A 13,843-nucleotide genomic window follows, 5' to 3' on the forward strand; every position below is an offset into this window, starting at 1 on the left:
AGCATATAATTAAAGCTGATTATCTCTAATTATTCCCATGAATTTAATTTAAGCCACTGATCACCGAGAAAGTCGGTCGTTTTTACTCCTTCTAAATTATCTGTTCAGAAATATTAACCCCTAAACAGAGCCGTCGTTAATATTCCGTTAGCGTTGGGAATGAAAAAACTCTTCTAGCTAATGAATCTTTGCACAGTTTATAGGACGGAGCGACATCGCTGCCCCAGAAGTGTAAACAACGTTAAGTGTGACAGATTAAACACCAAATGATGTTGTGGTTTTGCTTAATCCCGGGACGCGGAGCCATAATGGACGTCGCCTCAACCATGGCGGACGTGAATCACCCCGAAGAAGACAGGACCGGCGAGAGCATAGACGGAGTCCACGCAACGCAAACGCATGCCACCGTCCTGTTTACGGCCCGCCGAAACAGAAGAAGCTGCACGTTAGCGCCGGTTGACTGATCGCCATGGCAACCGGGGAGCAGAGAAATGTGAAAAGGACCTTCACGACTTTCTCTTTAGGCAAAGTTCTCCATCCTCTCTGTGTCCTTCATTCTCTCAGCCTGTCAGCTGCAGGTTCAACTTGATCTTCCTTTAAAAGGGAACATCTTCATTTTCAGTGCTTTGATCTTTAAAGGATTTTTAAATCACCCATTCTTCCTCAGCTGGGACCGACTGGATGGAGAGATGATGGATTTAGGGATGATGGGAGGAAGGATGATCGATGGTTGGATAATGGAAAGATGGTATTCCTTCTTGTCTGGCCCTCTTTAGCTTGCCTTTTGTTTCTTTTAATCCTCTTTTATCTTTTTTTTGATCTTCTCTCTTCTGTCATTTTCCCGTCAGCCTTTCGCTTGGTCGTTTTCATCTCTCGGACTTCTCTTTTTCCCTCCTTCACGATTCCCTCTTCTCTTGCCTGTGGCTCTTCTGTCACCTGTCCCGGAGAATCAGGCTCTCCTCCGTCACTTGTTCCTCCGTCGGCTCCTCCCTCCACCATCGTGGACTCGCACTCTCCAGATGTGCTTCTTTGATGAGGAGTTGCTCTTTTCCGCTGATTCTCCTCCTTTTTGTCTCCTTTTCGGCTGGTCAGTATGAACCTGGAGCGTTTTTGTCCCACTCCCCCCACGTTTACCCTGAAGGGGAAGGGACCCACGATAACCCACATTAACGCTGCGTCAGCGGGACGCAAGATTAGCCTTCACAAGTGTAAATGGCGTCCTCATTTAGCGCTTTTGCTGTGTTCACTAGTCGAACATTTTGAGTTTCAATATTTAAAAAAAAATGAAGTGAACATTAAATACTTTCGATTCCTGATGAGTCAAAAATTTAAGGAAGAACACATGAAAATGTGAACTGAACATTCTGCTCTCTTTTCAATTCTCCTGCATGTGTGTGTGTGTGTGTGTGTGTGTGTGTGTGTGTGTGTGTGTGTGTGTGTGTGTGTGTGTGTAGAGAGAGAGAGAGCTGTAAAATGAGGGTTCCTTCAGACATCAGAAATCCATGAAACCATGTGATGACAGAGTCTAGTGAACAAACTCCATCAACCACCCCCCCCCAACACACACACACACACACACACACACACCCTCAGTGAAGTCTGTCACAGCAGATGGAGCCACTTAAATGTTGTAGCTACCTGTGTGGAACACAGGGCCCGTTTGGAACGTGTCTGCAGCTGTTTTGTTCTGTCTTGGTCTCCTCAGATTCCGACTCCTGTCGGGTCGTTCTCGCCGTTCTCGCCGTTCTCCTAACACGGAGCGCCGCCTCTCAGTGAGAGAAACAGGTGAGGAGGAGACAAATGGGAATCATAATCCCCAGAATTTGATCCAATCCCACAATCCTGACTCACCTGAACGCAGCATCCCTTCAACACTACAGTAATCAGGTTTGTGGTTGGTGTTTTGTGGTTGTTGACGTCTTTAACGTTGCAGAAGAACCTTCTCAAATTTATATTTAGACGCCCTTCCAGGTGGACTGACGGCTCCACTTTTCATCGTAACTTCAAGGATCCGGCGAGCGGTCTGTCACTGAAGAACCCTATTTAATAATCGGATTCTCCAGTGGCCTGGGTGGGTGCGAGCGTGTGTTTGTTCCTGTTCTCATTAGGATCTATGCTACAGGACCCGGCTTCGCTGTTGCTTCCTGTATAGCCCATTACCGCTACCTGCCCCGGGGTTGCAAGTTGAAGCATGAGACAAACAGCGAGCTGTGTGCAGCAAAATGCGCCCAGGAGATTAGCCAGGCGAGGAAATTGGGGTGTGTAAGAGGGGTGAACTTAAGGTTGAGTCAACCTGAGGCCACAATCGGCTGTCGTAAAGATGCAATTTTCAGTGGGGGGGCTTTTGGGTTGCAGGGCAGGAAACGCAACATGACGGCGGGGAGATATTTCATGTGATTTCATTAAGGAAACAGAATTGTTGGAGGAAAAAAAAAAATCCATAATTGATTTAGAAGACAGAGTAATGTTGTTCTTTGCACTCGTATCAAACAATCCATTCATGAAATGCTAATTTAGTGTTTTTATATGTATAAAGCCTTTTAAGCAAAAGGATGACTTCCAGTCTGGTGACACAGACTCAACAGCCTGAAATTAGCAGCTATTAAAAGTCAGATTTGCCCCAAAATTTGGTGCATCATGTGTTTCAGAAGCAGAATATGATTTCATTAGCAAAGTGAGGACATTTTTGGACAATGAGGACATTGTGGCTGGTCTTCACATCTGCTTCATGGTTTAGACTTTGTTTTTAAGGGTCAAGTTAGAATTATGTTCAAGCTAAGGTGAGAATAAAAGTGTATGTGTTTGTGTGTGTGTCTGTGTGTGTGTGTGGTGTGTGTGTGTGTGCGTGGGGGGGTTCTGTGATGGTTAGATTTACAGTACAGTAAGACAGTTCGTAATGTGTTAAAGTCCTCACAACAACAGAAATACAGGTGTGTGTGTGTGTGTGTGTGTGTGTGTGTGTGTGTGTTTTAAATCCAACCCAGTAAATTGCTGGGGACAAACTAGTGTCACAAGCACAAGATGCAACTTTGCTAACATTATTTTCATTTTTGCACAGTGCGAAACATATATAATAATAACATGATATTAATACAATGATAACATGAACAATGTATAATATCAATACATTTAGATATGTTTCATCAACCAACATGTCCAGCATTTGTCCACAGCACCTTGGCTGAATTGGCTTTGGTGAGTGTTGGGACAATGCTAAGCTAGCTCTCTTTAGCTTTGGCCCATACTTCTACTGAGAAACCACATAATAGCCGCTACCTTCCCTTCATCCCATAATAGACAGCTGCCTCTCTCTCTCTTCCTCGCGTGACTCAACACCGCGTCGCCGGCGCTGGTGCGGACAGCTCACACTGATACTGTCAGTCAGTGTGGATGCTAATTAGCATAGGCTGCACGCTAGCGTGATTGCCTGATTGGCAGCGTTATTTCCATGGCAATTATTAGGATTCTGATTGTGTCAATCACATCACTCTCGGCTCCATGTGGCACCGAGGAACAGCAACCGGAGCCACTGGCTGTTCCCTCCCCCTGCAGCCCTGACACCTTTGGCTCCGGTCGCTTTCTAAATGACTTAATCGGCTCCTCAGAATCACCATTTTCACTCTCTTTTGTAATAGTTGTGCAGTTTGTTCTGCTTTCCTGTTGCTACTTCTTGCATTATTCATGCCAGCTTGGTGCTTTTACCCCTTACAGTAATTACTACCATTATCATCTCTATGCTGCTCCGTTAAAAACGTGATTTTCCTCATTATCAGCGTCATCGCCGCCGCCGCCGCCGTCATCATCATCTGTTTACTACATGATTCAATTAGAGAGCCATCAGATAAAAGGTCACGGCTGTAATCAGTCATTTGAGAGCATCCACCTTAGTTCCCTCTTCCTCTTGACTTTCCAGCTTTGGCTGTTCGCTGACCGTCCTTTGCCGCTCTGAAAATTCAAGAGGATAAAATTCCGAAGAGCGGAAATCAAAGCCTGCGGAATTATAGGAAGCTAGATTTAGATGCAGACACTGGTGTTAGAGTTGAAATGACTCGAGTCGGCTGCAGCTTATCCAAATTAAATTTAAGTGATGGGACGTTAGATAGAGTCAGTGCATAACAGCCAGGCGCCCTTTTCATCCGGTCCGCCATTAGCTCCCATGCTCCGTGTTATTCGCTTTATTTTAATGGAAGTTCAAGGTTAACTGTAGCATTTATACTGTTCTGCTCTGATAAAATGACGGAGCTATCAACATCACGACGTCAGCAACTTGTTGCGATGAGACGGCTGGAAAAGGACCGGTGAGTCGGGCCAAAATGAGGAGTTTTTCGTAAGAAAAACAGACTTTCCACACAATTCCCAGCTAACTTTTTAGTTCTGGTGGGTTCCTGAAGCACTGAAGCCCCTTCTGAGCAGGAGGTAAGTGAAAACGAGAGTTCTGGACTTCTCAGCAATGCTGAAGATTATCAAAAGAACGATGACATCTGACAACACACTCATCCAAATGCTCAGTCACAACAAAACAACCAAAAATGCAACAGAGCAGCACTTTGCTACAAAGCTGTCATGATGGTGAATCATCTGATTTAAAGTGCAATTGTGGGAGTGCAAAAATGTATTTGACCCCCCCCCCACCCTCCACTAGGCAGTAGGAGGGGCAAGAATGAAAAGAATGCCACCATATCTACATCCTGACCTTGAGTCTCATAGCTTCGGTTTTGTTGGGAATCAAACCCTCCATTTTTATGGCATTAGCAAATGGCATTGCCTCCAGGTGCAATGGGAAGGAGATGACCTCTTTATACCAAAGAAAGGAAGTTTTTGGGGTAAAGGGTTCAATTCCCTGTACGTTAGCTCCAAAAAGGTCAGTGGCTAATAAGCGCTTGGGTCAAGGCTCTTCTTTACCAGGTTGTGACGCACAACATCTTTTTTCAGATGATTTCTGACCACTTCGCTGGGACTGTGTCCCCTTCATGAAGGGTTATTGCTCGGGTTAGGTTAGCGTTAGGTTAGCGTTAGGTTAGCCTCATGAACCAGGATTGTCTCACCAAGGGAAGCTGTTATTCCCATCACATACATGTCCAAACATCACGTATGATTAAACAACTTGGGGTGAGAACCAGCTCCTGTAACTGATGACTAATTAAATTAGCTGTTTCCCAACAGCTAACAACTGTTTTTCTGCTACAGGGCTGGATCTAATCAGTCTAATACACTGATTAGAGGTACAATATAACTGACACTCAGTTGCAGTGACCTAGTTCTTCAAAGAAAGCAGGCAGCCTCCACACACACACACACACACACACACACACACACACACACAATACACCCAGTCATAATCACCTTAAACATTAATACCTTATCTTTCCTGAACTCGCGTACCATTTCCTGTCTGATCAAAGAGTAAAACAGATGTGTGCATGTGGGAGAGAGAGAGAATCTTTGCAGTTGCTCTGTCAGCATCCTCTCAATCTGTGTGTGTGTGTGTGTGTTGGGACGGGGGGGGGGGTCCACACAACAACGCTCAAGAACTCATCAACAACCCCAGGCGCTGCGCTCGGTGTGTGGGATGATGCGCCGCAGACTTTTCGGCTCATGGTACACACAAAAAAGCCAGACTGTACACACATTAACTTACTGTCTGCTTTCATCCAGCAAATGCGCCCATTCCCCATGAGGACGGGTGTTTCTGAAAAGGGGGGGGTTGTGTTCCGCGAGCTTGTTATGAGAAGCGAAAATTTGATTGGTAATGAATGCAAAGCACACAGAAAAAAAGGCTCTCCTGGTATTTAGTCTCTTGCTATAGGCTTAATGAGTTTGCATGTGCACACTGAATAATTTGTGCGAGACGCACCCGGGTGCATCAGCATTTGTGCGAGTGCACGGCTGTTTACTTTGTACTTGTCAAAGAGGAGAGCTCTCTTCAAGTGTAATGCACTCGCGGCTAGCGGCTAGAGGCGGTTGCTGTATTCACGCTCTGAGGCTAATTCCATGCTAAAAGTCAGTAATGCCACATGCTTGTCCTTGCCCACCGCCCAGCGGGCCAGTCTCAGAGCAAACCAATTAGCCCGGCTCGCTAGGCCTCTGACAACCACTGCCCGCTAAAGTTTTTTTTCTCTCTCTCGCCCCTTCAAGGCTTTTGAATGAAGGTCTGTGAGGAGCTACACATTATTAAGCCTGCATCGCTGACATGAAAGACATCTTGTAAGACACATCAAATACACACAGCTAAGCTGCCTTGCCAATTAGCTAAAATAGCTATTTAGTGCCAAAACTTACAACCCTCCAAATTAAACCATGTCAATGCAGGAGTAAAGAGATGAATGCAGTTCTAAGGAAGGCATTAGCACGCTGTGGGATCCTTTGTCCGGACTGGTTTTCCTTTTTTTGGAAACTCCATTAGAGTGAGTTTGAAGAAACGGGCTAACTTGAAGGTGTCAGCGTGAGCTAAGTGGACTGACTTGACACTGTGCTGCAGCAGCGGCGCAGCGGTTCTGCGGGACTTGCTAATTGGATGGTAATTAATGGAACGGAGGCTGATAAATACCTTTGTGAGCAGGCTTGTCAAGGACGTGGAAGTGAAGGGGGGGGTTAGAGACAGAGCAAGCTTAGGGACGGACACCTTTTCTTCATTGTGACAGCTAATCCTCATCCCTTCATCTGTCTCTTCCATTTCTAAATGAAACCGCTCCTCCTTCATCAGTCCTCTGCCTCCACCACACTCACTTCCTCCCCTTATCAGCGCCCCCCCCCCCCCCCCCCCCCCCCCGCTTATTCTCCCCTGGCCCAACTTCGCCCGTTACCATGGCAACACAGGGTAAAAAGAACTTCTCGTAGATTAAATCAAAGATTTTTGAAGCGCCGCAAATGTTACGTGTTCTTTTTGATCGCGTTCCTTGACTGCCGGACGATACTCGGCGTTCTGCCACAGACCGTGTCCGCGCATCCGCGTTGTGCTCGTCCAAAGAGGCGGAGCAAAACGCCGCCGCTGATTGGACTGTGAGGTTTCCTCTTCCTCTTCTTATTTTAAAGCTTGAGACCCACTCAAGGCCGGTTGGAGTGTGTCTGCCCTGAGACCCGGGAGGGAAAGGAACCCATCCTGGAGCCGGCTGACGTTACGGCGCTGCGGCGGCCCGTCTTCAAATGCGCCGCAGGTCACTGTAGGCCGCCGTGTCTTTAGCCGCTCCCTTTGATCACAATCACCACCTCGGTGCACTTTAACGCGTAGCTGGAAGCAGCTTGGCTTAAATAAACACCGGCTTTTGATTTTGCTACTGAGCCGACGACCCCAAGGGCAAACGAGGGGAGGAAATCAGCGGTATGGGCCTCTGACACCGGATACGCACGTGTGTGACGCAAATCGGGTGCAAGACTGGCAACGATTCCACAAGTGAACAGCATTTCACACTTCTTTTTCAGACTGGATTTTACGGTCTTCCCAGGAAAAACTTTGCTCGCCCGTTCATTTGTTTGTTTGTTGGCAGCAAGAGGAGGCCGGAACTCATCGGAACAGCCGTTTATTACACTCAAATTTCATCGCGACAGCATCGATTATAAACCATTTGTTCTTCCCGGCGACACGATGCTTCAGCGGCTAGCTATCGTCCAGCTATCAGCGATAACGGATGGAAATTCCTCTTGGTTCTGGGAACGATCCCTCGTCTGGGGTGTAGAGAACCTGTGTGACCAAGCTAGCGAGCAAATCTGACACGAGGAAATGAGTTTCCAGGTTATCAGACAGGCCCTCAGAAACCCGGGTTGGCCTAAATCGCCCCAGATTTAACAGATTCTGAGGCGGCTCTTGGACTCGAGGCTCACTAAAGTCCGTTAACCCGGAACAGCACGGCTGACAGAGGTGGGTACAGTTGGTCCCGCGTGCGCACATGCTCAGTGTGTGTGTGTGTGTGTGTGTGTGTGTGTGTGTGTGTGTGTGTGTGTGTGAACCACGTGAATGAATCCAGACCTGGGCAACGGCGGACTGGTTTAAAAACTCCATCTGGATTCTCACGTCCGCTTGGAACCAAAGTACTAAAAAGGCGAGTTTGTTGTCAGGAACATGGCTGGGGGGTGGGATGGGGGTGTATGGGGGTGGGGGGTGTGGGGGGGCTGCTGGGGGAGGTCACCTCAGCCCTCCCCAGAAAACAACTGTCACTTGTCCATTTTGCTCGGTGCAGATGAGTGACGGCAGAACCGGGCTGGCACGCGAAGCTCTCACCAGGCTGAGCGCGTCCCTCCCTCACACTTGGATGAGTCCTGAAGGTTATAGAGTGTCCCCCCCCCCGGCAGCGTGGCGGTGGGTTCACGCGTGTGCACGCACAAGTGATGGCGGAATCCCAAGAGAGAGGCTGGAGCCCCGACAAGAGAAAGCCATCAGCCGGCAGAGGGGCCGCCTCGGGGGGCGCCTTCCGGAACCCATAAGTTCCTTTTAGAGAGGGAGAATCTTCGCCGAGGGGGTGGGAAACGCCACCTCCGTTTCCTTAATGCACACATTATTTATGGCAACATTGCAGAACTAAGTCCTCCTCCGTGGCCCCCCTGTATCCTGAACAGCGTCGGGACTCCACAGACGGTCTCGCCTGTGGACGACGGTGCAGCGGCGGGTGATTTACGAGGTCGGCACTCACAAAAATTGCACCTAATGAATTGTATCTGCGCTGCCTGGATTCCCCCCCCCCCCCCCCCCCCATTTTACTGCCTTTGTTCAGTGCAGGTTAACAGTCACAAGAGCACCGATCAATGCTGGGGGGGTTAATGAGTAAACAGGAGGATGAGAAGATAACGGATTGGTGCTGCAGCGTGTTCTCAGGTGAACCCCCTGATCTCTGCTCCCATGGAGGCCCAGGTCTGGGGGTCCGGAGGTTTGGGGGTCTGGGGGTCCGGAGGTCTGGGGGTTAGGGTTAGGACCTCCAGACCTTCGGAGGTCTGGCGGTCCGCAGGTCTGGGGGTCCAGAGGTTTGGAGGTCCGGGGTCCGGAGGTGTGCAGGTCTGGGGGTCCGGAGGTCTGGAGGTCCGGAGGCCCGGAGGTCTGGAGGTCCGGAGGCCCGGAGGTTTGGAGGTCCGGGGTCCGGAGGTGTGCAGGTCTGGGGGTCCGGAGGTCTGGAGGTCCGCGGGTCCGGAGGTCTGGAGGTGTGCAGGTCCGGAGGTCTGGAGGTCTGAAGGTCCGGAGGTCCAGGGGTTGGCTTCCTGTATCCTTCTGTGGCCCTGCGGGATAACATATAATCCCGCCCTCCACGCGTGTCAGCAGCTCCACGCCAAGGCGAATGGATCCGACGCCATTCCCGCTGCTGCTGACGTGTCACGCCGTTTAAATGGTTGGGAAAAAGGGGGGGGGGGCACCTGGGACTCCTGGGATGAGCAAAGGATGGGAGGAGAGTGGAGAGAAGAGGAAGAACAGCGCTCGGTCCGATGCTGTCGTTATTTTCACAGGTCTTTACGACTTAATTTAGAGGATGAGAGATAAAACAAGCAGGGTGTCGGCGCTCCGGGGGCTGAGATGAGTTAGCGAGGCTCCCCGAGCTGTCAGAGCTCGCCGCCACCGCGGCGTGGAGGGATCAGAGGGAGAGGAGTCAGGGAGGAGGAGGAGTCAGGGAGGAGGAGGAAGAGGAGGGTTAATAAGGCGAGTTTATTTAGCTCAACATCGCTCTTTAACTTCGCTCCGCATGTCAGCAACGGCGGCGGAGGGCCGGGATTCCTCGAACGGACCGACAGGCCTCAAGCTGCCGTCGGCGCTTCGGCTGTCAAAGGTATGAAACAAGCCCCCCCCCCCCACAATGCTCGGCGTGTGTTTGTGTTGCTCGCCACTGTGATGGTGTCACACTGATATGGGTCCCCCCCAGGCCTCCTCTCTGTTCACTCTCCCTTTTTGTCCCCTCGCTGGTATTTGAATTGGGAGCACACATGCGTGCGGAGGGAGGGGGGTTGGGGGGGATGGTGGTGGGTGGGGGGGGGCTCAGTAATTAAAATTCTGTTCGGCGTGACGACGCTGTTTCATGCCTCATTTTTCCGGTGTCACACGTGGGACGAATGCGGGATGCGAGCGCGGGCTGCAGCAGCAGGTGGAGCTCAGGCCGATGTGCGCCAGCAACATCCGACTGGGGGGGTGAGGAGACCTTCCTCCTGCCCGTGGCCCCCGCTGACGGGAAAAAAAGAGCGTGTGTGTGCGAGCGTGTGTGTGTGTGGGTTTTTTTTCCCCCACTGCTCGCTAGCATTGTGTTGACTCTGTGATGTGTTTACTCGACGAAAGCAGAGGGGGGGGGGGGGGGGCGACACCGGGGCCTCCTGGGATGTTTTCCAGAGAGCTTGTCAGCTCCTGTCACTCAGTCACAGCCCCCCCACCCCCCTCCCCTCACCGTCCCTGTTCCCAGCTCTGGTCGGCCCCTGGAAAACAAAGGCGGCGGCAGCATCCAAGGGGACCATCGCTCCACCAGTGTTTAACCTCGGCTACATCTTCCCGCTGCCTCCTCCTCCTCTTCCTCCTCCTCCTCTTCCTCCTCCTCTGCTTCATCAAAGCATTTCTGGCTATTTTGTTTTGCAGCTCCGCTGAGAGTTATTGCTCGCGACAACAATCACGGTCGTTTATTTTCTCTCCGCAGTCCCGGACTCTGTATGCACGCCGGGCTAGCGTCACCCTATGATATCCAAGCGCTCTCCATTAAATATGCATGAACCCTGGAGATGAAAATTAATTTTGGGAATGTTCTCTCCCTCTTTTTGCCCTCGCTCTCCCTTTGAATGTTGAAATATGCCTTCGTCTGCCTTTGTGTCAGGCTGGGACTTTTCTTCCCACCGCTATATGGTGCTACGCTATATGGTGCTACGCCATATGGTGCTACGCCGTATAGCTAAAGGGCTAAAGGGCCGACGGAAACCCATCCGGCCACGGTACACTGTCGTAGGAAGCGAGTTTTCAGAGGTTCGCCAAGGTTTCAGCAAGTTCGCCCTGAGCCGTTATCGTCATGAATATTTAGGGACATAAAAATGTTAAAATATTATTGTGAATTATGCATGTATGGAGCGGAGATAGATATCTGCAGGAGGACACTGCGGGCTTTATATTTGTGCTACATGATCATGCTCATCCCTGCTCACAGCGGACCTTCAGACTCCAGACGCACATGTGGGGGCTGTTCCGGCGTCTGTGCTCCTGCTCGCTTAATTCCAGTATTCCTCGGCGAGGAGCGCGCAGAAGAGCGAAAAACTTCAAAAAAAAAAAAAAGCAGCACAGACACAAACAGGCGTGGTGAGCAGGCTGTGTGGGAGGTGGAAGCAGCACAGGTTGAAGGAGAAAATAGGTGCCGCTGTAAGTAGCATCCAAGAAAAGTCGCTCTTTCTGCGGCCCTTTGATGAAGCCGACGCCAGTTGCAACCGCTAGCTCTATTCCAGTCGCACGGTTCTGAGGTTTTGTAGGTGAATTCCTCAAAAGAGAAGGAGTTCAGGCACATTAGCTCGTGTGGATAGCATCACAGCAAAACGGGTCTGTGTGTTAAATGCTGTTAGCTGCGCTGATATGTCAAATTAGCATAAAGCCTGAGTCTGATTGCTGGATTCCTTCGCTGCCAACTTGTCCTCAATGACATGGAAATGCTAACAGATGAGGATAATGATCCAAAACCAGGCATTGTGAAAACAGTCTGGAAAACATGGTGCAGGTCTACGTGGGCGAAGCTTCAAAACGGGACTGATTGTATGTTCAGGACCGCTAATTTAAGGTTATTTCTGTCATGGCAGGTGCATAAACTCTTCTGATGTGTTCATCACCACCATCTGCTGTTCGTTCACGCACACCTCGTTGATCCACAGTGAAGGATCGTCTCCTCGCTGCTTACGAACACGCCTGCTTAAGCCGTCGCGTTGGCGTTGGCGGCGGCGTGCGACACCCGAAGGTTTCTGCCGCCTCCAGGAAATGACCACTCAGCAGGAGAAGAACCACCGGCCTCTTTAGAAGCGGCGTGCAGCCACATCTGCATATCTGCATCTTTCATGAGCTGTTGGTCAATGCTCGATCTATACCGTAAAGGTCTGTGTGGTCAAACGAGTGTGTGCCTGTTCTCACTTTCTGTACATATGCAGTACCAAAACGCTCTACCGGTGAGACGGGGCGCTTTTTGCTGGGGCTCTGACCTTCACAGAACTGTTGAGGGTTAAAACTTGAATTTAGGGTTGGGGGGGGGGGGGGGTTAGGGTCAAGGTCGGGGGCTGAGTAACGTATTAGGTCTGTGAAAGATAGGAATGTGAAGATGTGTGTGTGTGTGTGTGAGCGAGAGACTGGATATCTACTGCTGGTGCTGCTGGTTCTTACTTTGCAGACTTGAAATCCAAAATTGCATCGAATAAATGAGGTGTGTGTTACGGCAGCAGCTGAGTAAACAGACGTGAGCAAATCCACAAACACGGACGGGTCCCGGGTCTATTTATAGAAGCACCACTGGTCCTGGAGGAGGCAGCACGCGACGGTGGGGTGAGGATAACACCCCCCCCCCCTCGGCTCCCCCTCTTGTTCCGGGCCATCTCGGCTGGGAGACGTGGGTGAAATCCACCAAAGAAGCTGGGAGAAGTGAGGGAGCGGATGGGACGAGTCCGGCGCCAACGCAAAAGGGCGGACGACTAATCATCTGTCTGAGAAATCGAGTGGTCCAGCTTCTGCTTGGCAGCAAATTAACACTCTCACCTGGGTCTCTTTATCATCTTTATTGCTCCTGCTAGTGTCATTTGTTTCAGCCAGCTCAATATTAGCCGTGGTGGACGGCGCCGCCGTCCTTATCAGGGAAACTTTGATTACGGAGTAAGTAGCCTTGAGCTTTGCCCTTGACCGGGGCTAATTTTTCGTCCGGTGACCCCCCGACATATCGCGGTGCAGTCCTCCGTTCAGGCAGCCGATCGCTCCGGATGCTGGGCACCAGATGAGCAGGTGGAGCCCGGCAGAGGGGTGCAGACGCGCACAGACGTGTGTTCGCGCTGACAAACAGGTTTAAGGCCTGGACCTGCTCTCAAGGCGCTTTGAGCTATTCCATGAATGTCACGACGCTAGTGGCAGGAAGAGCACGTCAGCCGGTAAGAAGGAGGCTTTTCTCGTTCGGCGTTCCCCAGACAATGGATCCAGGAAGACAGTCTGCCGCGCGCACGTGGCATCTGGTGCACCAGACAGCCCTGCATGTCAATGCCGAGTTAATATTATTATCGCGCACCGCGAGCGACTTCACATGTTAGCGAGCGTTCTCTCAAATTAATGTCGCTCCCATTAAAGCCGCCGTCTATTTTGTGTCACGGGCGGGCCCTCGCTCGGGCGCACGAGGGACGGGTTTGGAAGCATGCGCGCGGCGCCGATGACCTCGGGGGGGAGAGCTGCAGCTACACCCTCGCTCCCCGATCCTCTCCAAGCAGCCGCGGGGACACGAGGGGCAGGAAATGATGATCCGGGCTCGTTTATCACGAGAACCTCAAACGCAGTGATGGAAATCTGTCCCGAGAAATGTCAGGAAGATATTAACTCCAATACATCACAGCAACCCCCCCGATGCTCGATCCCTCCGATGGTCAGCGGGCGGCGCCGCAGCTCGGCCCAGCCATCAAAAGGGACAGAGAACAACATCCCAAAACATCGACGTGCGAATTTTCCATCTGCGCCGCCGCCGTTCATTACATCTGTCTGATCTAAATGAAGGGTGGGAGAAGAGGTGGGGGGGGGGGGGGGGGGGGGGGGGGGGGGTTGAGGGAAATTGCCTTTTCATGTAGATTCCACTAATCGCTTCCCCGAACAAAATAGTGCCGACTTGTACTAATAAGTAAGTCGGGGCTCAGTGGACAGATAGCGTGAGACAGCGCGGAGGCTAATGGAATCCGGGGC

The sequence above is a fragment of the Takifugu flavidus genome, chromosome 17 (genome assembly GCF_003711565.1).
Source record: "Takifugu flavidus isolate HTHZ2018 chromosome 17, ASM371156v2, whole genome shotgun sequence".
Classification (NCBI taxonomy): Eukaryota; Metazoa; Chordata; class Actinopteri; order Tetraodontiformes; family Tetraodontidae; genus Takifugu; species Takifugu flavidus.